Source organism: Nicotiana tabacum, chromosome 24, assembly GCF_000715075.1.
Source record: "Nicotiana tabacum cultivar K326 chromosome 24, ASM71507v2, whole genome shotgun sequence".
In the NCBI taxonomy this organism is placed as follows: Eukaryota; Viridiplantae; Streptophyta; class Magnoliopsida; order Solanales; family Solanaceae; genus Nicotiana; species Nicotiana tabacum.
The window spans coordinates 57,457,161-57,484,889 of record NC_134103.1 but is presented as its reverse complement, the minus strand read 5'-3'; positions in this window follow the sequence as shown (position 1 = coordinate 57,484,889).

The following is a 27,729-nucleotide window of genomic DNA, read 5'->3' as shown; positions in this document are numbered from 1 at the left end:
ACAAGAGCCGTTACAACCGCATTAAGAGAGAGAATCTTGGTGGGAATCAAGGAAGAAATAATTCATCATGGGTCCTCTACTAGTAGGATCCCTCTATTATAAAGGGGGAATCCTTGTAAGCATACAGAGGGGCAGAATACATTGTAACAAAAAGATCACTTTTCATATTGAAAGATATCTCCTCATGCTTGTTTTATTTTACCTTATTCATTCTTTTGCTCACTATTCCCATTCTCATAGCCAAGAACACAAATATTTCTATTTCTCTATACGATTTGTATCAAATTGTATCACATATCCTTAGAACCATACACAAATTTAATGTTATCTGATTTTTTCGGTAAACAAAGATGTTACACACAAAATCAAAATCAAATGATTGAAATGGAGAAATGCTACAGGAATATAGTAAATTTTTTAACAGCTATAAGATCAACAGTTATTATGTGGGGTGAATGTTGAAAGTTTAACAAATCTATAAGATGAGTGTCATAGATATCATGCTCCAAAACTAGAGGTCATGTGACCAGCACTCGGCTATCTAATACCCCACCGAGCTAACCAACTTGCAAACATAACATAAACATCATAAGGCAAAATACATTAATAATTTTTTTTTATAATGCATATGCAACATCCCGTGGTGTCATCCAAGAGATTACATAACATAACACATGCACGGGAATACCACGACAACAATAATAAAACAAAATAAAAACTCGAGTTACAATGTTCCACTAAAGTACATATGGAGATCACCATACAACAAGAACCTCAATAGTCGTCTAGCTCTGGAAGCTCGTACTCACTTACTGTACCTACAGGAAAAACTGTAAGGAGTGAGCCTCGTGGTCTATTAAGTGTAATAAACCAACTCGCCATTTTGATTAATTGAATGAGTAGATCATTTTGTTAGCTTATCCAAAGACTAATTGTTTACCCGTAAATGGTACAGTTAAATTTGTTATGTGGTTTATAGGCAAATGAACTAATTTGATCCCAAAATGATAAATAAATTAAATGAAAAGTGAGATTTTAGCGTTAAAATTGAAAGGAATAACAAATCTGGGTTCGAGAGCAAGGCATCCGAAGACAGCGATAAGAACAGTACTAGACATAAAATAGAGTTGTATTATTTAGCTTAAGAATATAATGTAGCATAAGTCTTGCCAGAGTTTTTGTGTATTACAATGGTTGTTGAAGTCCCTTTTTATAGCTATACCTAGGGAACAAGATCCTAGGATCAAGCTCCTCTTAAATGACAATAATGGGGGCCATTGATGAATATGTGACGGCTGGCTATGAATGTCAAAATTCTCTGCAACGACTGCATATTTAATATTGAGGAATATTATTCATTAAATGCCATCTGGTGACAACATTCGTTTGCTTCCGTTGACCGCGTTCCCCTCGGGATCTACCCGATACCAACTGAAGCTGCTATCCTCAGTCTTGGTTTTCACTCCCTTCATCTCCTGCCTACCTCCGATTCCACGTGTCATGTAATCATTCGAGCATTTAATATAAATAAATTTCACCCTATTCAGATAGCCCCCTGCTTTCCGATGGCACATCTTTGTGTCATCGTGAAGTTGGTGAAGATTCATTTCTTGGCGGGAAATTTTCTGAACCCTTCTAAAAAGTTTCTGACGCTTGATAAGACGCACGTCTCCTCGCATTTAATACCTCGAACACGTGTTGCTCCACGATTCAACAATAATTTTGCTGGTTCTCGATATAATCAAGACCATGACTTTAGCCGTCTCTACCTTTACTTATACGCATCATTCTAGCTCTTTCACTTCCAAAATTCTCATAAGTGTATTATCTTCTTTGCTCTTAACACTCTTCTGCTTTTATCTCTTTTCGACTTTCTTCGCCTTTAACTCGTAAAATCTTTATTACCATGGATTCCTTTACTAAATCCTCTAAGAACTCTGGTCTTCTTTTCGGCGGAGGCCCGAAGAGAATCAAAGATAAAGAGGTGGATGCTGATGCTGACCCTCCTATGGTGAGCACCATCATCTCCAAACACTTGAGCACTGTCAACGACTTCCAAGAGAAGTTCCCTACTACAAACCCTCGAACTTGGGTTGTTGGTAGGTATCCTTCTTCCATCTTCCCTTCCAGTATTCCTACTGTGAAGGAAGATTGCAACTGCCATGACCTCAACATCATTGCTCCCGACCTGGTGGAGCGGGTGACCTTCACTAAGAATGGTTTTATGTATGTTTATACGTACCCCTTCACTTTAGGACTGTTTTCTTTGAGTGGGGGACTGGACCCTTTGATTTTGGAGCTATGCCACTGGTACCAGGTCTACTTGGCGCAAGCAGGCCCTTCTGTGTGGAGAGTGGTAGCGTGTCTGCACCGGCTGTGCTTTGAAATGGGGACAACCCTAACCTGGCACATATGATGAACCTCTACTTCCCCAAAATTTTCCGTGGGGGAGTGATAAATTTAAGCAAGTGTGGCCACCATGCCTTGCTCACCAGCATGGATGATGACAATCACCGTGGGTGGATGGAGCGATTTATTGTCATTGCTACCAGAGATTTCATCCTAAACACGACTCAATCTTTTTCCGAGTCATGGAGCCGTTCACATACATTTTTAATCTATCTCTTTCTCTGTAAAAAACCTGTTTTATGCCATTGCTAACCCTTTTGCTTTTATTATTCTAGCTACTCGGTGGATACCACCAAGGGTTGAAGGCCTGGACTAGTGGTTCAGAAGATTCTGTACATTACTATGCCAGAAACTTGTCGGTGGAAGGAGTTGGCCCCCAAATATGGGTGGAAGGCCAAGAACCATGGTAAATTGATTCTTCAATCTTTTCTTCTCTGTGTATTCATAGGAAAACTTGCTAACCATACCTTTTTGTTTGGTTCAGGACTACCGGTGGACTCTGTCACCTGCCCCGAAGTTGAGGTTTTGGCTGACCCTGCGAAGCTGCGAGGTTGTTGCAGGAGGCTCTTACCCAGAGTTGTGCCCACGGATTTGCCTCCGGTACAAGTGCTTTTTCTTGGAGTCCCTGGCTGGAGAACAAAAAACCAAAAAAATGGCATTCTTCATTGACTGGGGATAAAAATAAAAATAAGAAAATGAAGAAGGTCGTGCCTAAGCTAGCCGCAGCCACTGTGGTCATTGACGATAACGAGGAAGCTAGTTATGGAGAGGCTTCTCTTCAAAGGAGACAACGATCTTCATAAGCTCAATAAAATGCTCAATCTCGAGAGCTTCGAACCCCAACCAAGGGTGAGGTCCGAGAACTCTAGGGAGAATTGGATCTAATGGAGAATGCTGATTCTCCCTTTGGCCTAGTGTGTAGTTTTTCACTTGTATTATTATGATTAGTTTGGTATTCAAATGGGTAAGCAAGGCAGTTGTTTGGGCCTATTTGTTGGGCAAGTCTGGTACTGAGAGCTGAAGCATATTGACAGCCATCCGGAGTACGGGCCTTCTCATCCACATGAGGCTCCAAGTTTAATTGAAAGCCCAGAAGCATCCCTGATTTAATTTGTATCTCTTTTGGGCCTGTAGTTGTCTTAGCTGGGCCTATGATCATTTATTTGTACTTGTATTACTATATTTGGGTATATAATAATTGTAAAAATGAATAACGGGGAAATTAGTGAAAGCGGGGGTCTGGGATACTTTAATTCTTGCATGAATGGGTAGAAAACATACCTATAGGGTCTAAATATCTTACTTGTTATCTTACTTGCCATGCTCTATCTTTGAGAATTATCTGTGCATAGACAACATGCCTATAGGCTGCCAACCTTGTATATTCACTTGGAAAGCATGATTTTGGCCCCTAATTAATTCTAATATTAATATTGTCAACGAGACTCACTATTAGAAAACATGCCTACATGACTTAAATTGAACTTGCTTGCAACTTGTTTAACCACCCTTACTTCTGCGTATTGACAACATGTCCAAAGGATTCAACTCAATTCGTCTGATATTTGATTAACATATTTTATATTCTATCGATAACATGCCTATAGGATCCCGCTAAGTAATTGAAACTATTCACATTGATACCGCTTTATCAACTACGTGGCTCACCTAGAAAGCATGGCTATAGGATTAACTAAACAAACCTGCGTTTTCAACAGCTTCATTGCCCAGATCTGGCCATCTAGAAATCTTGCCTATAGGACTCTATGATGACTATTGAAACTGTTTAATTGTATCTTCTCACTTAGAAACCATGGCTATTGGATTAAGTGCAATAATAATAAACGTTACTCAACTTTATCGTCTAAGTTTAATTATCTAGACATCCTGCCTATAGGTTTTAAATGGTACAACATGCTCTATTTCCAGATCTGCCTACTTATAACTGCTTGTCCGCCTAGTCTTAAGCATAGTTAACCTGAATAATAATAACTGTCCGTTTAGTTGGCTGTGTGCATATGTGTTTATATGAGGAGGTAAACCTAAGCCTTTTATGCTACCTGAAGTCCTACTTGTTTCGATTTTGTGACGCTTAGTTTTCTCATTTTAAGCAGTCTAGGTGAGTCTAGAACTACCCATTTTGTAGGTCCAAACCCTCCTGGACCATATACATGGGATGGCTAAGCACACATAGGACATGACTTAGAATTGAACTAGTGCGTTTTAGGTAAATAACCTCTAGATAGTAATCGGATAGTAGGAGATGATAGTTTGTGCTCGCGGAACCCCTATACTTAAAGGAGTTGCAAAGTATTATTTATGTTGCACGGTGATCCTTTAGGCTAAAAAGAATTTAGGACCCCCCACGTACAATTATTTCCTGTATACTTGCTTATTGGAACCTAGACTGGACTAGGTTGTATTTGGTAATTCTCAAAGAGTTGTACCAATTGCTTATTAATGGACAAGTTATTTCCTTCACTTGTGTATAATTTATCTTAATCAATTATTTCATCCTATTGTTGCTTTGAACAATTAATTAGTTATTTGGACTCTCTACTCTCCTTTAATTGACATGCTCATATAAGGTAGTTATAATTTGATAATCCGCATAATGTAAAATTTGACCAGGAACCACAGCTGGGGACCTCGAGGAGTGTCTAACCCCTTCTCTTTCAGGTAATTCGAGCCCTTACCTGATCTTTGTTGACGTAGACTAGTTAAATCAGTGTTATTTATAAATAGGTCCCCTAACGCACCCCAAAATCGTTAGGTGGCGACTCATCTCTTTTAATACCAAATTTAAAAGAGTTTTCACGTGTCAACACCCGCTTTTGCTAGAAAACGGGGTGCGACAGCATGGCGACTCTGCTGGGGATATACTTAGGCTCTTACCATAATGAATTTTGCTTGTGTGAATTATTGAATTATTTGACTTCTTTCATGTACTTCCCTCTTCTCGCCCCCCCTTTTTTACTTGAAATTGCTACATCACGAACCTCCCTTCCCCATCTCCTTTATTTGCTTCATCTAACTATCGTTTTTGAATTTTTGAGAACTGTACTAACTTTTTCCTCTGTCTTTTCTTTTCCCTTTCTTTCTTTCTTATTTTATCGCATTATTTAATACTGCCTTTATGTGCTTTCACCATGAAAATTAATAGACTATATGTTATCACTTTCGCATAAGCATGCTTTCAACATCATATTCCACTCGTGCCTATTATCAACATAGCGACACTTGATGAGTTTTCGTGCTTTCCAGAAATACCCTCACCAAATCGGAAAGGCATATAAGGGGAGGACTAGTCAATCAGCGGTGCAGTCGACGGTCCTGTGCCTTTCCCTCTCAAAATGTCCGCTTGAGAGTATCAGTCTAGACCCTTCTAGAAACCTACTCTAATTGAAAATGTGCATGCATCATGTTAAACCTAGGATGGATCAAATACTCATGGCATATTAAATCCATTTAGATAGACCTTGTCTAATGTCCAAAGGGATCTCCACAATCCCGAGGGAACACATTCATGCTATATGCATTACATGAAGAAAATATACCAACATGTTGACTATTATTGCAAAATTAATCAAATCAGAAGGAGGAATGGATAAATCTTTTGTTTGATGCAGAAAATAAGGCATGAAATCCTCAGGTTCAGCATGGTCCAGAACATCCCACCTCTGTTGATTGACTTGTGGAATGACCTTGCACTGTTTAACAGAAATCATGTGAGAAGGGTATAGGGTAATTTACCATCTTTAATGGATATCCAACCGAGCAAGGAACTAATTGAGGCAGCCACTATATTTTGGGATGAAGAGAGCCACCTTTCGATTTGGAAATATGGAGATGACTCCCCTTTTGGAAAAAATCGGAGGTTTCGCCAATTTCATGGGATAGTCCGGGTCTATTAGTGCCGGAAAATTATACTCCACGCGTTTTTCTTAAAATGGTTGGGTTGAAGAACAATGATGAGTTGGTTTGCTTGAAGAAATCCTACATTCCCTTTGACTTTCTCTATGAACGGTATGGACACAACAAATATTACCGTTTGCATCATGAGGAATTGGCTATCACCTCTATTGGATGGGTTCATCGTCAAGTTTATGTCTTCATAGTTGCTTTTAGGGTTTGCTGATTTTCCCGATGCAAGGAGGGAAAATTCACACAGGTTTAGCCACGATCTCCAGGACCATGATGGAAGGAATCAAGGGATAGAAATACACTATTGTTCCTATGATACTAGCTGAGATGTACCAAGACTTGGATCGAGGCAAACATGGGGCCGAATATTTCGAAGGGTGCAATCTTCTGCTACATATTTGGTTGTTAGAGTATCTCCAAAGAGGAGACTACCGCCAAGAGTTCCTACGTAGGCCGTTGAATGATTATATTGCCAGTCATCATCAAAAGAAGATGACATTCGCGCCTGATAGATTTGCAAAACCTTGAAATTTTGAATAATGGGTATGCCTATTCGCAATTTGACTGATGAACAGGTACACTGGATGTTCGAGTGGTTTCCCAGTAAAGAATTCATAATCCGGTCCAAGGGGACTACCCATTTGGTGTTAACTGGGTTGTGAGGCATTTACCCTTACACTCCTATAAGGGTAATGAGGCAAGGTGGAAGGAAATAGGTTATCCCTCGGGTATCTAACATGACTCAATATAAGGCATACTTCAAAGAGGATGTCATTCCTTTCAAGTTCGAGCCTCAGCATATGTGGAATCAAAAGATCATTGCAGATGAAGAGACTATCGATCCTGACAGGTATCATGCTGGACATATGTATTACTACCTTTCGTTGTTAGAGGATGACATAATCGGAGATGTCAAATCGGGTTTCAACCTTAAAGGAAGTATCATAGATGAAGAGGCCGAGGCTAGGGTAAAGTAAAAAAGGCTGCGCAAGAGGGTTTTTGAATCTGAAGCCAAACAACTGGAACAACATAAGATAGACATGGAAGCAAAAAAAAAAATGGAAGGAGATCACGAACACGTCAACAGGAAGGTTGGAACACTTAGATCAAGGGTTGATGGAGTTGGAAGGAAAGATGAGGAAGAGCCTCTAGGACTGCCAGGGTATGGGCTACGACGAGGGAGGAAAGCTGGAAATGACTTACTTGCTGCTCGACATGTGCGAGCTTGGAATGTGATCGATGGAGCCAAGATTGCAAAGCATGGAGAATGTCCATCTGAGACCAAATAGAATAGGAAGAAATTTCTTTTATTGTTTTATAGTTAAATTTCATTTAGATTCGATGTAATAAGGCTTTATGCCATTACTAACTCTATATCATCATTTCAATTTAGTAATAGATTGGTTTGATTTATTTTTCACATTAATGGGATGAAGCAATGTTGGAACAAAAATTCTCCAAGTTTATTTGTCGCTTAGGCCTACCTCGGGCACAACGAGGTCCCCAAATTAGGATGCGAACCGTTACATGTCTTATGTGCTATCTGTTTACATACTGCAAGACTCTTTTATTTTGTCTTACTGCCTTGGATACCTTTTGCTTTTCTTTATTTTGATTATTCCTGTTCCCAAAGATTGGTTTGTGTATTCTGGCAATGTCAGCATATCACACTAGATCCATGGGTCATCCACCTCCCTCCTCCTAACGACATCAAAAGCAAGGGTAAAGGAAAGATGGATGATTTGAGTGGCAACATGGAAGACAATGCTCCTAGGGCAAAGAAAGTAGAGACTTCGGATGGAAGAAGTACATCGGGCCAGAACGTACTGGTTCTGCAATTAGAACAAAAGATTTTGGAATTACAAGGCAATCTCGAGAAGGCCCGCAACATCGCCCACCTATCCCTTACCTTAAATGTCCCCGACATCAATCATCAGAATACCACCGCTGAAAACTAGACGCAACCCCAGAACCCACAACCCCAAAATCCACAAGCTCCAAAAATCCCCCTTCTACACAACAATACCACAACCCCTCACCCCCATAAAATCTAAACCCACCACCACTACAAGCTCCTCAACAACACCACAATAATACGACCCAATATCCGTAAACCGCCACCTACCCCACTCCTTAAAATGTACCACAACCTACCCACGATCTACCCCAAGCATCCATCAATGATCATCCATACACTCAAGTCCCTGGAATTTACCAAAGCAACCCAATATACATGGAAACTCTACCACACACCCCGCATCAAACACTATACTTACCTGAATTTATCGAAAAGGACCAGCTCATCCGAAACATGGCCAAGGAACTGAAGAAGTTGTCTGGAAGGGTCCAGAATGTCGAGGAAGGAAAGGGAATGGAAGGATTGAATTATGAAGATTTGTGTATCCAACAAGATGTGGAGTTACCGGAGGGTTACAAACCCCCAAAGTTTGAAATGTTCGATGGCACCGGTGATCCCAAGGTGCATTTGTGAACTTAGTACAATAAACTCGTAGGAGTAGGCAAGAACGAGAAAATCCGCATGAAGTTATTCATGCGAAATCTCACTGGGGATGCTTTATCTTGGTACATCAGTCAGAACCCAAAGAATTGTCCTAATAAGGTAAGCATGGCATCCGATTTTATTGACCGATTCAGGTTCAATACGGAGAACACACCAGATGTTTTCTACATCCAGAATCCCAAGAAGCAACCCACGGAGACCTTCCGCGAGTATGCCACCCGTTGGAGATCAGAAGCTGTTAAAGTAAGACCACCGCTAGCGGAGGAATAAATGAACAAATTCTTCATCTGAGCTTAGGACCCACCGTACTATGAGAGATTGATGGTCATAGAGAATCACAAGTTCTATGACATAATGAAGTTGGGGGAAAGAATTGAAGAGGACATCAAGAGTGGCACGGTTACCAACTTTGAAGCTTTGCAGGCCACCAATAAAATTTTGCAGTCTAGAGGTATTTCTAAGTATAAAGAAATGGGTGCCGTAATGGTATCCCAAGAACCGAAGTCTCCCCTCACTTATTAAACACCCCCACAAACATTTCATCCTTAACCCCAAAATATCATTACCCTGCTACCACCTACCACACCTATAATACCCAGCCAGCATACTACTACTAATCTCCACCTGCCCGTTAGAACTATCCAAAACCCTGACCAAATTTTGACCGCAGAACTCCTAGATAATACGTCCCTTTCACCGAACCCATAGCTAAATTGTATGAGAGACTAAAGGTGGCTGGTTATGTCACTCCCATTCCTACAATCGCTTTTGAAAATCCCTCCCAGTGGGTCAAAACCAACAAAACTTGTGCGTATCACTCAGGCATGAAAGGAAACACCATTAAGGAATGTCGCATGTTGAAAGACAAGATCCAGACATTGATTTATACCAAGGTGATACAGCTAAAGAAATTCACACCTAATGTCCGCAACAACCTTCTTCCCGACCACATGGGTGAGGGAGTAAACATGATCGAGACTGATGAAGAATGGGACCAGGAGGGAACCATCAGTCTTATTCGAGAAGGAGACACTGCTATGACATCTCCTGTCACACTCTCATCAATTGTGGTACAAACCGTTCGGGGTTTAAGTGGCTACATCTAGGCCTCCGTTCATTATGATGGTGGCTCCATCGCCATCGTACAAATCTAATGCTATTCCATGGGATTATGTGGAAGAGGCAAGAAGGAAAGAGAAAGCCAAGAAGGAAAAAATGAGTGCCGCCCAGGGAATAACTAGAACATGCTGGGTCTACACGCTTTAAAACCTCGCTAAGGGAGGAACAAAAAAGGAGACCACGTCAAAACCGCCTGTTGTGGAAACAAGTACCGATGATCTTTGGAGAAAGGTACAAGCAAAGGGGCATTCTGTTGTTGATCACCTAACCAAAACTCATGCTCAAATATCCATATTTTCATTGTTATAAAATTCAGACACGCATAAAAATGCCTTGATGAAGGTGTTAAGTAAAGCTTATGTAGCTATTGGCATCACTAGTGGAGAGACGACAAATATGGTGAGACAAGTGCTAGAGACACACAAGATCACCTTCCACGATGATGAGTTGCCACCGGAGGGTTTGAGTTATAACAAAGCACTACACATCACCATGCAGTATGAAGACAAGTTCATTGTATGAGTCTTGAATGACGAGGGTTTGAGTCTCAATATATGCCCTTTGACTACCCTGAAAAGATTGGGCATAGGTATACCAAAGATACGGCTGGGAAGCATGAACGTGAAGGCATTCGATGGGTCCCAAAGGGCTACAGTTGGAGAAATTGACCTGGGTTTGAAGATAGTCCCAACCATGTTCGATGTCGAGCTCCAGGTATTAGACATCTCTGTCACCTACAACCTGTTGTTGGGACGATCATGGATACACATGGATGGGGCAGTTGCTTCTATTTGCATCAGGCCATGAAGTTCAAGTGGAATCATTAGGAGGTAGTTATTCACGGAGATGGAAACAATCCTATTTATACCAACCAGATCGTACCAGCAGTTGAAAATAGAAGAAAGTTGGGAGGAGAAATATTCTATAGTATCAAGCGGATAAACACAGCTGAGAAAGGACAATGGTGGTGCAACAAGGTGCTAAGTATGCTACATTGGTTGGGGTATGAGCTGGGCAAAGGTCTCGGCCCCAATCTTCAAGGGATAACATAACCAATATGACTACATACTCAAGGAATGACCTTTGGTCTCGGGCACGAATACACTATAAAAGAATATAAGGATTGGTCATCGCCATGATATGACTCCTATTACCCATTGCCTTAACCGATACCACTGTTGCATCAGACATTCCGGCAAGGCCGACGTGATTTGGGGTTCCGAGGAAGATGAGATATTAGATGGCATGAGGAACCTGTTTCTGAATGAGGGAGACATGGATTGCAATGTGATATTGGGGGAGAAGGAGGAGGACCTTACCATCTAGACAGTAAGAGATGGAGCCATTCTCAGGAACTAGACAGCTGCACCATCCCAGGCTCGTACGAGCACCTGAGTAGCCCGGCAGAACTAGCATGATTTCCTTTAAAAATTGTTTTGTTGAATTTAAGACATTTCAATATTTTTTTTTGAAATAAATACTCGAGAAATCGAGCCGTGTTTGTCTGACAGTTTTAAGTTTAATTAATGCATCATTTCTCTTTGTTTATTTATAATATTATCTCTCTGCATTCTTTTCAGCATAACTATTTCCTATCATGTTGAATCTACAACAGTAACATGTAATGAGACAACGCAACATAATAAAAGTGATTCAGAAGAATGGGAAAACGATGCAATACCTGAGGAAATTGTCAGGGAAGTAGAGGATTTTGAAAATTAACCAAAGTCCGATCTGGAAGAAACTGAGGCAGTTAATTTGGGAGATTCCGAATTGGTCAAAGAAACTCGCATTAACATTCATCTATCACCGTCGGATAGAGATAAGTACATCAGATTTCTGAAGGAATATAAGGACATATTTGCATGGTCTTATGATAACATGACAGGGTTGAGCATATATATAGTATCTCATAAGCTACCTACCAACCCCATTTGTCCACCAGTAAAACAAAAACTCAGAAAATTCAAGCCAGATATGAGTTTGAAGATAAAAGAGGAGGTTACCAAGCAAATCAAAGCCAAAGTCCTCCGAGTGGTTAAATATCCAACCTGGTTAGCCAATGTCGTGCACGTACCAAAGAAATACAGGAAGGTCAAGGTGTGCGTTGACTACCGAGATCTGAATAGAGCAAGTCCTAAGGATGATTTTCCACTACCAAATATATACATATTGATAGATAACTATGCCAAGCATGAACTCCAATCCTTTGTTGATTTCTTCACAGGATACCATCAGATCTGGATGGACAAAGAGGATGTAGAGAAGACAACCTTCATTACACCATGGGGGGTATACTACTAAGATGATGCCGTTCAGTTTGAAGAATGCTAGGGAAACCTACATGAGGGCCATGAACACTCTCTCTCATGATATGATACACAGGGAAATAGAAGTGTACGTGGATGATGTCATCATCAAATCTAAGAAGAGTCCGGATCACATAGCCGACCTGAGAAAGTTTTTCGACTGACTACAAAAGTACAACCTGAAGTTGAACCCTACAAAATGTGCTTTCGGATTCCCTGCTGGGAAGTTACTAGGTTTCATCATCAGTTGCCGCGGCATTACGCTGGATTCGTCAAAGATCAAAGCCATTCAGGATCTGCCGCCACCAAAGAACAAGAAGGATATAATGAGTTTCTTGGGCCGCAACAAGTATATCAACCGTTTCATAGCACAATCAGCGATAATATGTGAACCAATCTTCAAGATGCCGAGGAAGGATGCTGCCACAAGTTGGACTGAGGAGTGTCAAAAAGCCTTCGACAAAATCAAGGAGTATCTATCCAAACCTCCTGTGTTGGTCCCACTAGAGCCCGGGAGACCTTTATTACTGTACCTGTCTGTGTTGGACGGAGCCTTCGGATGCATCCTGGGACAACATGATGAGACCAGAAGAAAAGAGTAGCCAATATATTATCTAAGTAAGAAGTTCACACCTTACGAAGCTCAATATTCATTATTAGAACGTACTTGTTGTGCTCTAACGTGGATAACCCAGAAGTTGAGGCATTATTTCTGTGCATACACCACATACCTCATATCAAGAATCCTTTAAAGTACATTTTCTAGAAGCCTATATCTACATGCAAGCTAGCAAAGTCCCAGATATTGCTAAGTGAGTTCGACATCGTCTGTATGACTCAGTAAGCAGTCAAGGGGTAAGCATTGGCCGATTACCTGGCAGAGAATCCTGTAGGCGGAGAATACAAACCATTAAAAATGTATTTTCCCGATGAGGAAGTGTCCTTCATAGGAGAAGATATCGATGAAGCATATGATGGTTGGAGAATGTTCTTCGACAGGGCTGCAAACTTCAAGGGAGTGGGCATAAGAGTTGTCCTAATATTAGAAATCAGCCAGCACTATCCGGTATCTGCTAAGCTCAGATTCCTGTGCACCAACAATATAACTGAATATGAGGCTTGCATTCTGGGACTCAGGTTGGCCGTCAACATGAACATTCAGGAATTACTGGTAATCGGAGATTAAGACTTGTTGATGTTGCACCATATTTTGCACGAGTCAAAACAAGATTCAACTAGTGGTTTCCCTGTTGATGACAAAAGAGAGTTGCCACATAATATTTAAAGGTATACTAGGGTACCTGTTTAAGTTATCAAATCATTATCTTATTAGTCCGCTAACCAGTGAGATTTTGGGTAAGGGTTCCTGTTCTTCTAAGGGAAGGTGTTAAGCACCCCCTAGAATCTACCTAAGGCAGATCAATAGGATTTAGACTAGGTTTAGGAATTAAATGTCTATATTCCACTTGGTTAGTGCTTAAAAGGGTATAACTTACTCTATGTCATGTTTAAAACCTATCACTTTTGAAAGGGGGATAATATATGTACTTTGAAAGAAGAGAGTATAGGTTTCACTTATAAAAGTCCTTTGAAATATGTCTACATAATTGAAAGAGTTTTGGAAGTGTATTTATAATGTCTAAGTTTGTAAACTTGTAAACATGGTTTGGTTTTAAAATATCTTATCTTTGAGGTAAAACGACTATTTGTGTAACTTTAGTAAAGTAAGGCTATTTGAAGACGGCGGTTTTAGATATACCTTAGATTGATTTCAAAACTTGTACCCAAGTTTAGAAGAAAATCGTTTGAAATATCCTTGACTGCGACTATGTTCGTTTTGGTTTTTAGAAAACACGATCTTGAAATCGTTTGCCCGATTTTGATCTTTTTAAGAAAAGGGTTATCAACTTTTGAATATGTTTTTGAACTTCAAAGAATTCCATGAAAATGGTTAGTACATGCGAAAGTGAAAACTATATAACAGAAATGATTAAGTATGTTAAAGTTGCTTAACTATTGTACGAGAGCAATTTCTTTTTTGATTTTACCTATGATTTTTAGCTTGCCAAAGTTTCTAAAGTAATTCAAAGGTAATAAAAGAAAGTATTCACTCAACATTGTCAGTGCTATATACACATATAGGCAACATCAAATTCTGTAAAGTAATAAAGGAAAGGGAACTGGACTAGTGGTTTGGGCCTGAAGAAACGTTAGGCCCAACGGACAATGAACAGAAGCAGCAGCTTCAGTGACTCTGACTTACGGTTGGAACTTGGGCCTGCGTTCTTGAGAACTCAGCAAGCCCATTTCAATCACATGTGCAAAAAATAGAAAGGAAGACCATAGTGATAAGGCGTAACACTTAAATAAAAATAAGACCAACGTAAGGCCCCACTAAAAAGAAAAATTGTAACAAGTGCTGGTGATTAATAATGCAATTAATATGAAGTCAAATTGAGTAAACAAATCCTCAGTGAACCCTTTATTTCATTGAGCACTAACCCTAAAGGGATTAACAAATTTTAGTGATTAAGGGCTTAAGGTAAAGTCTCATTTATTGCAAAAACATCCTTTGGATCCGTGACACTTCAGAGTTCACAAGGGTCTCAGGGACCCCGAGCAGTGCTTGTATCAGGGAGGGAATCTTAACCACAAACTAAACCTTACTCCTAAATACCCTTAACCAACTCACACTTACTCTTCCCTATAGGTTTAAGTGCCAATAAGGCACTGACTGTAACTCCAAAACAGTAACAATAACGCAAAGGTATATACAATCCTCACAGAGATTATACAGAATACTAGTATGAATATGAGATGATAGATAATACCATAGAGATCACAATCCAACCACAAATATGCAGTACACTGTCAACATCTTTAACATACTCAAGAATGGTCAAATAAACCAATTACATGTACAACCAAAGAGAAGGAATAGCAGTAGATCATTTTAGGAACCCAAACATTAAGTTATATGATTAAGGAATAAGGAGACACATACATCTGCTGATAAGTTCAAGTTTACAAGAGTCCTTACTCATAATACCTTGACAAGCTATTAGACCATGTGTGAATTAATCAGGGGTTCATACGTTAGACTAGGTCTTGACTTATGTTAGATGTATGGGTTAATAGCTTTATTCAGAATCTCTAAGGGATATTTAAGCAAACATATTGACCTTTACTAAAATGAATAATAGTCTCACATTCATACTAAGCTCGTTATGAATAATGACATTCATGTAAACACAAGGTAATATTCTAACAAAACAAGTATGCATCTAGAGCTTCCTCTAAATTTATAAATAAGTTACAGCTGACTTATGTGGGCTTAGCAAGGCTCATTTTTCTTTAGTGATAGTGCAACATGAAGACACAGGAACGAGTATGAAAGATAAGCAGGAAGTTTGTTTAATAACAGGAATGAGTGCAGAAATCCAAGAGAAGACAATTAAGCACATACATGAGATATCCTTAAGGGCTACAAGACTACAACATGGTAGAGTGTCAAACAACATAGATTCAAACAAATAGGTTCAGTAAAGAAGTCTAGAACAAGGAAGGTTTCATATGAAATAATCATGGTTCTAGTAGCAGGACAATTAGTCTAGTTAAATAGGTTCAGTAGATTAGTCCTAACATGATGAAGTTCTTGTTTCTGATGACCAATTCTAGAGATGATCCACAAATACAACAACTATAACCCTTAACCAAATTCTATTTCTTAACTAGATCCTTGAAGATAATCTAAACATGCTTGTTATAGGTTAATAGTAGCAATCAAAGTTCATATAAGATTAACTGCAAGAATTGATTAGAACTTATTCCAACTTTATTCTAGAACATATTTACATTTGGGTGAGGCTCACAGATATGGTCACATAATCATGGAAGTTAACAAAAACCTTTACAGTGAGCTTTTAAGAGGTCTCAGAATCATATAAGCACATTGGAAGAGGGAAAAACAACCCAAACAACTTACACTGATATGTCTTAAAATGACTGCCATGTTTTTAACCTTAAGCGTTCATACCTTTAGTTTTGGTTTATCAGACAAGTAACCTTAAGTGCATGATACAAATCAACAAGTAACTTTAAAGAAAGATCAGTAGAGCAAACATGAGAGCCACATCAAAATTATCAGGAAAATTTGAAGTCACAAAAAGTATAAAGAATCATTGAGGCTCTTTAACTAGTTATATAAGATTTGATTAACACACAAATTGCTTAACTTAAAGAGCTTTGATTAAGCTCACAAAAGTAGTTGCTTAGTATTGATTTAACTTCAGGATACTAAGGGAAACAACTGGTTCATACGCAAAACATGATCATCAAACATGAGTCCATAACAATACATTATGAATAGTAACAATCATAAATAGAGCATGCAAGTCGAACCAAAAAAATTGAGAGAAAAGAAAAGTCGAAGTACACTGACCTCCTTTAGGGCAGGAAACCAAATAAGGACTCTTTCTTAGCCGTCTAGAGTCAAGAACTCAAACTCCAACAAGTGTAGAGCTCAGAATCAGAAAGAAAATCAAAAGCTAGTTAAAAATCCCTCGTTTATTTCATTACTCATGACTAAGAAATTGATATTTTTCTGTTTTGTTAAATGATTTCGTATGTATCTTGTTGTTAGGTGAGAGCATTAAAGCCCCTATTTATAGTGGCATTAAAATACCTCTAGGGTTCAACAGAGTTCAAACTAGTAGTGGAAGGTGATAGAGGGGTGGTGATGTGAGCATAATCGAGTAAAATCAGAGAAGAATAGGGGGAAATCAATAGGGATTTTACCTGGAAAGAAAGAAGTTGACCGTTGAAGGCAAACTTATCGGACAAGGCTCAGAAACCCATAGGTCACTGTGTTTGACCTCTAGGTATAGAATCTTCATCATGAGACTCTGAAGAAGCTCCATGTATGCTTCGATTTAACATAGCACAAGAGAAATCTGGAGATTTGATGTTTCGTTTGTATGCTAGGGTTTTTGGATTTGGGGAATTTGAATCTCAAAGACGAAATGAGCAAAGATTCAGCGAGAATCGTGGGTAATGAAGACAAAGTGGATGATTTCTGGCAATGATTCATGACCTTGCACTAATTTGTGCAAGGCTCTTCGACTGATAGGTTTGGTGTGTTGAGAGAAATGAGAGAGGAAGGGGAAGGGGGGTTGGCCGAGTTGTATGGAAATGATTAGGGTTTTCGTAATGAAATGACCGGTTATTTTATGTAATTGCGCCCCGTTACCCCTTTTTATGCTTCACACATGTGTGTTTATAGTTTTATGACTTGCGGGGTTGGTTAGTTTCGTTCTGCAAAACTTTTAGGTTGAATTTGGACCCTTTGATTCTTGACTCAGAAGTTTAAATTAGAAATGTTAACCAAACTTTAAATTTTGTGAAATATACCCCAAAACTATATTTTGATGGCTCCGATAGCTTCATATCATGATTTCAGACTTGGTCGTATGCTCGGAATTGAATTTGGAAGTTCGTAGGTTGATTTGTGTTGATTTGCTGAAATTTGGAAATTTGACGTTGAAACGTTTCACTGTAGGTTGACTTTTAGCTATTGATCTCGGTATTTGAATTTAGGACTTGGAATAGGTCCGTCATGCTATTTAGAACTTTTCTGTAAAATTTGATACCATTTGGAGTTGATTTGATAGGATTCAGATATTTAGTTGTAATTCTAGAGATTCTTGAACTTTACTTTAAAATTCATGCGTTTTAGAGTTCGATTCGTAGTTTTAGATGTTATGTATGTGTTTTGATTGCGTGAGAGGGTTCGTATGATATTTTTAGACTTGTGTGGATGTTTGGTTTGGAGTCTCGAGGCTCGGATGAGTTCCAGACATGTATCGGAATGTTTTTGAACTTAAAATGAACTACTGGTGTGCTGGTGCTCTGTTATTGCAATTGCGAGCAGCAGCCTCGCAATTGCGAAGGTGACAGTTGGGGGATAGATGTCGCAATTGCGACTTCCCCTTCGCATTTGCGAAGGCAGCAAGATTTTGGCTATGTTCACAATTGCAAATAATTGTTTGCTTTTGCGGTTAGGTCCAACTGCGCAATTATGAAGCCTCAATCGCAAATGCTTTGTTTTTTGAGGCTGTCAGGGTTCGCAAATGCGATCCCTAGTCTGCAATTGTGAGGATTCACAAATGCGAATCTTGTGTAGCAAATGCGACATTTGTAGCTAGTATAAAGGGTTGGGAGACGGGATTTTAGAAAATATTCTCTTATTTTTGAACCCTAGACTCGGTAAGAGGCAATTTGGAGAGGGGATTTTTACTTACAAACTTTGGGTAAGTGATTCTAATCCATTTCTAATCATATTCCATCAATATATCTTAGATTTTAACATCAAATTTATGTGAATCAAAGTGATAATTTGTGAAACCTTGTCAAGTTTTTGAAAAAAAAAACATTGAGTTTTGAGTGTCGATTTGGACTCGGATTTTGGAACTAATCACATATATGAACTCGTGGGGTCATGGGTAGTCGAAATCTACCATTCGACCCGAGTTTTGACCGGGCAGGCTTGGGTTGACTTTTGTTAACTTTTTGGGAAAAGTGTAAAGATCTTAAATTTATCTATTGTAATTGATTTCCCTAGCATTGTTTGATGATATTAAGTAGATTTTGGTAAGATTTGAGCCGTGTGGAGGCGAATTTTAAGGGAAAAGCTATTTTTGAGTGTTGAAATGGCCTAGTTTAGGTAAGTATCTTGCCTAACGTTGTGTGGGGGAACTACCCCTTAGGATTGGTATTGATTGATTCATTTGTACTATGTGAAAGCCGTGTACGAAAGGTGACGAGTAGGTACATGGGTTGTACGTGGTATTTGATAGGTTTAGGCTACTAAGACTATTTCGATGCTTTAATTAAAATGACATATCATGTTCTAAGTTCTTATAGTCAATCTATTCTTGTTTGTGTTAGTCTATCCTCATATTCCCTAATTGATTTGTTTAACACTTGTTGTACATCCTACTTGATAAATTGCTCTCATGCTTTAGTTGAGCTTGTTTCCCCTTTATTTGCTATGTTTCATCTCTTTCATTGTTGATTATCATTACTTGAAGTCATTGTATATGTTATCTCTTTCATTGTTAATTATTATTATTTGAAGTCATTGTTACTAGTTATCTCCTTCGTTGCTATTATTCTCATTTGAAGTCATGTCATTCCTTCCATTGTGAGTTAATTGTATTTGGTTCGTAGTTACACTTTATCTTTCTTATTGTTGAGTTATTGGTGTTGAAGTTGTAGAAGCCGTATCATTTTGAAGTAAAGTTGATAGTTGTTAAGATATCTTTCTAGTTGAGAATTTTACATTCATTCTTATTGTTGATATTCTTGTACACATTGTGGTAGAGCCATGGGCTATTGTTGTGGAAATATTGATATTGTTGATTGTTGGAAATCTGTGATATATGGGTACTTGTGGTGCGAGTTGATATTGTGATGTGATACTAACGCGCATGCGGTGGTATAAGGCTTGGGGTTAATGTGAATGCGGCAGTATAAGTTGGGATTTATGTACGTGTTACTTATAGGGGAACTAAATGAAGCCACACAGTGTCATATGGTGGGCTAAACTGCGTGTAGCTATTTTGGGAAAACCATTTTCCAAATCTATTTCAAATGTAAGGCTCACGCGGCAGTATAAGGAAGGATTGTGATTGAGATTGTGAATTATGAATACGAGGGGTACCTCAGTGGTGATTCTTATTGTACACAAGGCGATACCTCATTGTGATTCTTGTTGTTTTTCTCTTCCTTGTTGTTGTAAGTTATTGTCCGTATATGATCAGTGTGGTTCTCCTTAACTGATTTCTTTATGTTATTTCTGTGCTTACAATTCTGGTATTAGTTCATGCTGTTAACTGTTTCGCATTAGTTATTTCTCCACTTTCCATTATTTATCCTTATTATATTTTCATACCATTTATTTATATCCTAGTAAGAGTCTTGACCTGGCCTCATCACTAATCTACCGAGGTTAGGCTTGATACTTACTGGGTACCATTGTAGTGTACTCATGCTATGCTTCTGCATATTGTTGTGTAGATTCAGGTACGTTTGTTTATGCCGGTCATTAGTGATCATCTGTTAGCTGCTTTACGGTGACTTCAAGGTATTCCTACTCGGTGTCCGCAGGCCTCGGAGTCACCTTCCTTTATTCTTATTTCCTATTATATTTTCTTTCAGACAGTGATGTAGTAGATATTCTAGTTTTACTCTGTAGAGCTTATGACTCAGTTCCACCGGTCTTGGGGAGTGTATTGTTGTTGATTCTGATTTTGAAAGTTTATATTAGTTGTACAGCTTTGTTTTAGTATTATGTTAATTATTTCTGTCAAGTTTGTATTAACTGTTAGGCTTACCTAGTCATAGAGACTAGGTTCCATCACGACATCCTACAGAGGAAAATTGGGGTCGTGACAAGTTGGTATCAGAGATCTAGGTTCATAGGTGTTAAGAGTCATAAGCAAGTTTAGTAGAGTCTTGCGGATTGGTACAAAGACGTTTGTGCTTATCTTCATGGTTTGGCTTCAGAGGATGCACATGGTTTTCTAGAGGAGTGCCACCATATTCTCCGCACCATGGGTATTGTGGAGATGAGTGAGGTTTCTTTTACGATATTATAGATGTCGGGAGCAGCGTATCAATGGTGGCAGTTGTACAAGGAGGGTATCCCAGCCGATGCAGCTTCACTTACATGGACTCAGATTTCAGAGTTGTTCTTGAGAGAGTTTGTTCCCCAAACCCTTAGGGATGCATGGTGCGGAGTTTTAGCAGCTATGCTAAGGTACTATGACAATGTCAGAGTATGCTGTCCGATTCAGTGATTTGTCCAGACAATGCACCTGCCTTGGTTTCTACAGTCAGAGAGCGAGTCCGTCGATTTATCGAGGGGCTCAACTATGGTATTAGGTTCAGCATGGCTCGAGAGTTGGAGACAAATACCCCATATCAGTAGGTGGTAGAGATTGCACGGAGGTGTGAGGGTATGCGGGGTAGTGAGAGAGAGGACAGGGAGGCTAAGAGGCCCCGTGGTACGGGAGGATTTAGTGGTGGTCATGCTGCAGCTACATCCCGTCATGGTAGAGTCTATGTGAGATATCTAGTTCATTCAGCACTTCCAACTTCTAGTGGTGCTCCAGTTATTCCGAGATCTCAGGTTTCACACTTTGCTCAGCCACTTTCTAGTGCACCTCCTGCATGGGGTTCCTTTAGCGGTCAGTCCAGCCGACAAGGCCTGAGCCAATCCCAGCAGCCACACCCACCAAGAGCTCGCTTTGAGTGTGGTGATACCCGTCACATGGTTAGAGACTGCCCAAGACTCAGGAGGGGTGCTCCTCCATAAACTAATCAGGCTCCACGGATTCAATCAGGTCCACAGACTTCTCAGGCCATGATTGCTGCCCCAGTTGCCGCTCTACTCGCACAACCAGCTAGGGGTGGGGGACATGCAGGTAGAGGTCGCCCTAGAGAGGGAGGTCAAGCCTGATTCTATGATTTTTCGGGTAGGACGAAGGCAGTTGCTTCAGACGCAGTCATTATATGTATGGTTCCGGTTTACCATAGAGATGCATCAGTCTTATTTGATCCGGGATTTACTTATTCATATGTGTCATCTTACTTTGCTCCGTATTTGGATATATCTCGTGATTCTTTGAGTTTTCCTATTTATGTGTCCACGCTTGTGGAAGATTCTATTATTATGGACCGTGTGTATCAGTCGTGCTTAGTTGTTATTGGTGGTTTTGAGACCAGAGTTGATCTATTGTTACTTAGTATGGTAGACTTTGATGTTATCTTGGGCATGGACTGGTTGTCTCCCTATCATGCTATTCTAGATTGTCACGCCAAGACTGTGACGTTGGCTATGCCACGTTTGCCATGATTAGAGTAGAGGGGTGCTTTGGATTATATTCCTAGTAGGACTGTGTCATTTCTAAAGGCTTAGTGGATGGTTGAGAAGGGGAGTGATGCTTATCTAGCCTTTGTGAGAGATGTTAGTGCTGATACTCCTACGGTTGAGTCAGTTCCGGTAGTGAGAGACTTCCCAGATGTATTTCCAGCGGATCTTCCGGGCATGCCGCCCGATAGGGATATCGATTTTGATATTGACTTGTTGTCGGGCACTCAGCCCATTTCTATTCCACCATATCGTATGGCCCCAGTGAAGCTGAAGGAGTTAAAGGAGCAGTTGCAAAAGTTGCTTGATAAGGGCTTCATTCGGCCTAGTGTTTCACCTTGGGGTGCTTCGGTCTTGTTTGTGAAGAAGAAGGATGGTTCTATGCCCATGTGTATTGATTATCGGTAGTTGAAAAAGGTTACAGTGAAGAACATGTATCCATTGCCATGCATTGATGACTTATTTGATCAGCTACATGGTGCCAGAGTGTTCTCAAAGATTGATTTGCAGTCACATTATCATCAGCTGAAGATTTGGGATCCTGATATTCCGAAGACTGCCTTTAGGACTCAGTATGGTCACTACGAGTTCCTTGTGATGCCATTTGAGCTGGCCAATCCCCCAGCAACATTTGTGCACCTGATGAACAGTGTATTCCAGCCTTATCTTGATTCATTCATCATTATGTTTATTAACAACATCTTGGTGTACTTCCGCAGTCGGGAAGATCATGAGCAGTATTTAAGGATAGTGCTCCAGACCTTTAGAAAGAAGTTGTATGCAAAATTCTCGAAGTGAGAATTATGGCTTGATTCAGTGGAGTTTTTGATTCATGCGGTGTAGAGTGAGGGGATCAAGGTAGATCCGAAGAATATTGAAGGAGTCCAGAGTTGGCCAAGATCGTTTTCAGTGACTGATGTTAGTGTGTGTGTCGTAAGTCAGTTAATGTAAGCTCATAAATGAGATCGTCTTTGAAAGTACATAAAGTAAGTTAATCATGTTACCTTGGAGGTTACAAATCTTTAAGACCATGGATAACAAGTACCAAGAGGGTTGAAAGGCTTAGAAGCTAAACAAATTGAAGAAAATAAGTTTCGTCGAAAATCGACAAGTTGGGAATGTTATAAAATGTACTTTTGTGGTGATACCAGGGTTCTTAACATGATAAGTAGGTTATGTTATGAGTTATTTTAGTTGTATGATAGTTGTGTATTATGTTTTGAAGTCACGCGAGTTGTGGAATAAAAGTTGGCAAAGGTCATCACAAGTTACATTCATAAATGTGTTGAAACTTAGGTCAGAGGAACTCGATTTTGCATCATACTTATGATGAGTAAATGTAAGGTCTTCTACAGATCATGTGTGTACTAAGATGCATAAGCTTCTTGATAAGGATCCTTAAGGTATGAATATCTATCCACCCATATGGTAAAAAAGCAACGAGAGAATCAAAAGGTAGATACATGTTTCAACAAGTAAAAGAAGGAAGGTGAAGAAGGGTACGAGGTACCTGGTTAGTGAAGATTATCAGTATTTACAATTCAGGCAGAGAAATATAAGCATTTTGAGTTACCTTCAACAGTAACAGAGGTATGTACAATTGGCCACACCTATCTCAGATATGCCCTATGGGAGCTAACAAATATAGTTTAAGAGAAGAATGGGATATCAGGATCCAGCTGGGGCTAGATTTTAACCAATATATGTGGTGAAGGTGTATCATAATACCAAAATACCAATACAAATCGGCCCTACCGCCTCACCCTAATATATGCGGGTGGAGGTGTATCACAATACTATAATACCAACACAAAGCAGTCCTATCGCCGCACCCTAATATATGTGAGTGGAGGTGTATCACAATACCACAATCCCAACACAAAGAGGCCCTACCGCCTCACCCCAATATATGCGGGTGGAGGTGTATCACAATACCACAATCCCAAAACAAAGCGGCCCTACCGCATCACCTCAATATATGCGGGTGGAGGTGTATCACAATACCACAATCCCAACACAAAGCGGCCCTACCGCCTCACCCCAATATATGCGGGTGGAGGTGTATCACAATACCTTATATAAACTCAAAGCGACATAGTTTGTCATTACATTTACGGTCGTAATTTCTCATATCATTTGAATACTTCATGTTCATGCTCATCATGGAGAAACATAACTCATTACATTAGAACATGCATGGTAAATCAACAAGTCGATTACAATGGCGCATGGCCCTAATACGCTATCCATAAGATTTATCGTCACTTAGCATAGGACATCCCTCTTCCACTACATTATATACTCTCTTGTCATCTTACGGTCATTAGCTAAGTTCATGATTCTTGGGGACTTAACATCGAAGTCATTTACATACATTATTTCAAAAGCATACAACTATAGTTGAAACCATTGGGACATACAACACCTCATAATTCTCATTTAGGCAAACGGCCACACTTCATGTTCATACCATCACTTACTTGTACTTGCCATGGGTGATCATAGGACATCAAAAACATTTGAAATATTTAGGAACACCATAGCATCTCCTCATGAGGGCGTAGGATCTTATAACACATTGTAAACATAAGTACAAATACGTTCATCTCATAACCTTTCACACCATATATCACTTCACAATTACTTTCAACTACTTACAATATCATTATTTCATTGGCTCCCTTGGCCATACATATTATTCTTCATTCAAGACACTATGACCGTATATCATATTCCACAGTTTTGATTTCTTTACTTTCAAGGATTATCATCACAAACATCATCACATAGAATACTCTCAAAATATATTTCCCCAAAAATGGCAATACACAATCTCAACTCATGAATATGTAAGAACTCAAAACATATTGGAAATACCTACCAAGCATAGCATTAGTTAGAACAACCACATTTGGACATGACTTGATTACATAAGCTTTTGGATGATTCTATTTTCGGAGTCAATTTGGAATAGTTGAATCAAGGCTTTCATAATATTTTACACATCATTTCATTTCATTGGTGCTATTGGCCACAAGTATAGCTTTCATTCTTGGCATGGTGTTCACACTTTATATCCCCAACTCACTACTTCCACTTTCAAGCATCTTTATAGATTATCAACAATAAGGAATCCCTAATCACGACTTTTAGTACACCTATGAGCAATTAAGAGTCTTATGCACATTGAGACTTCTTACACAATTTGGCATAATAGCCTTCACTTGAAACACTACTTGGAGTCATAACATTTTTATACCCAACTCATGCTTTGAACACATTCCCGAAGGATAACATCATATGATAAGAGCATCCGAAACACATTTTGAACATATACCTTTCAACACAAGGCTTATTCGGAATAGTTAATTTATAATGAACAATTCGGGACTTACACAAATTACACAAACACCGTTGGATTCAATTCTAAGAGAAGAGTTTAGCCAACATACCTCAATTGAGCTTCCTTAAACTCTAAAATGTTCCGGAATTGTTATCAACTTCAATCTATAATAACAACATCTAATAGGACCAATATTAGTAACAAATTCCATAATTTAGGGCATTTAAGCATTTTATCAAACATCTAGTAGGCATGAATCTCTACATCTCTTAACCATAGAATTAGTTCATCCAACTACTATTATTTCCCAATAATTTATCCCACCATCATTCTTAAACAATTCATAACTTCCAACATTACATGACCATCCATCCACACCCAACCAACAAAATTTTATCAAATAATCACCTTTCAATCTCTACAATGGTTATGTATTTAAATTGGGAACTTATAGATTCCAATCACTATACCATGAGTTCTTATACTTAGTTCATACTCATATTCCCATAATATATCCATACATGTAAGTCTAAGGGTGTAGGATTACCTTTTGGAAGAAATCTTGCAAAACCCTCCTTTGAGTTCTTGAAGAAATTTCTTGAAGATCTATGTATTTTATGTGTAGATTTCATCAATACTAGTGTAAAAATGATATAATTTCACACCAAAATAATGGGTATTGCTTACCTTGAAGAAGAGGGGAGTTGGTGTTCTTGAGAGAGTGGAGAAGAGCTCCAAAATTCGTCCAAATGAAATGGGAAAAATGAACCCCGAAATTGTATTGTATTAGTAGGCCCAGATTTCTGGGTTTCGGATGCTGCCCTAGATGTTTCTCATCCCCACTTCACTCTTCTTCGAATCTCGGATGCGGACCTGGATGCTATGGCAGCACTTCACTATAAGCCTTTCTTTCGGACGCGGCCTGCGGATGCGAAATTTGGTAATAACTTCTTGTAAGAAGGCCCAAATGACAAACAGTTTGAAGAATTAGAAACTAGACTCGAAGAACTTTAATATGATAGGTAATCCATCACATAAATCCTTATATATATTTATATATGCTCATCCAAAATTTGGTCTTGTGCGTACTCATTTGGAACTTTAGTCTATCATGAAATTTCCAACTTGACTTGGACTTAGGGCTCTCCTTAGACCCCACATCACTTATAATATGCCTCGTACACCTATTATCATATCCAATTGATATCCATCCTATTAATAGTCCCCGTCTTCACACAAAATAATATAATTAGCGCACATCAATTTTCTTAATAGTGCTTACGTATTTCAAAATTTTACGGGGTGTTACAGGTTCCTGCCCAGGATGTTATTGATAAATAATTGCGAATGAACACTTGATACATAAGGAGCCAGTGCGAGAGGTAAGTTAAAACAAAGGACAAATCCCAAGAGCGATTACACGAAATATAGATATGAGAATGGACCAACGATTAGTTATTAGTTGATTCAGGAAGAGCCTAGTTATGGCTAGACAGGAGGATACAAACAAATCAGCAGATTGTGCAAGATAAACATAGTAAACCCAACATAGTGAATTCAGTCTAGCAGATATGGCATCGTAGTACTTGAGAAATATTCAGATCGGAGTTGGGATAGTTAAAGGCACCATATAAGTGTTACGGAAATAAAAAAGAGTGCCACTGGGAAGACAGTCCAAAATTTCAGTTCAGAAGCAACCCTACGAGCACAAGGGCATGGAGGTAAGTAACTGGGGATAATTATAAGTGAGCAAGAACATCAAAAATTTTGTCAGGTATATGATGTAATAAGCTTGTAGCTTTACAAGAGTCAGAGGGTCTCGCCCAAGTACTACAACGAAAGACTAGCTGAGGAAATAAGGAAGAAGGCTTCAACATAAGCATAGTAACTTGAAGAAGAAATGGTCTTGTAACAACAGTCTCACTACAATACTATATACAGTCCATAAGAAAGTGGCACCTATCCTGGCTAATGAACGAAAAAAAAAATCAAAGGTGATATTTGAGATCATATGAGTTAGAGGAAATTTCAGTATTCATGGGCAATAAGATAAGCCAAGTATTCATGCAACAAGTGACAAAACGACCAGGAAAAGTAATTGCTTACGTTTAAAGACAATTGAGAAGGCACAAAAGGAAATCTATGGTGGTAGCAAGTTAAAGGAACGTTGCGA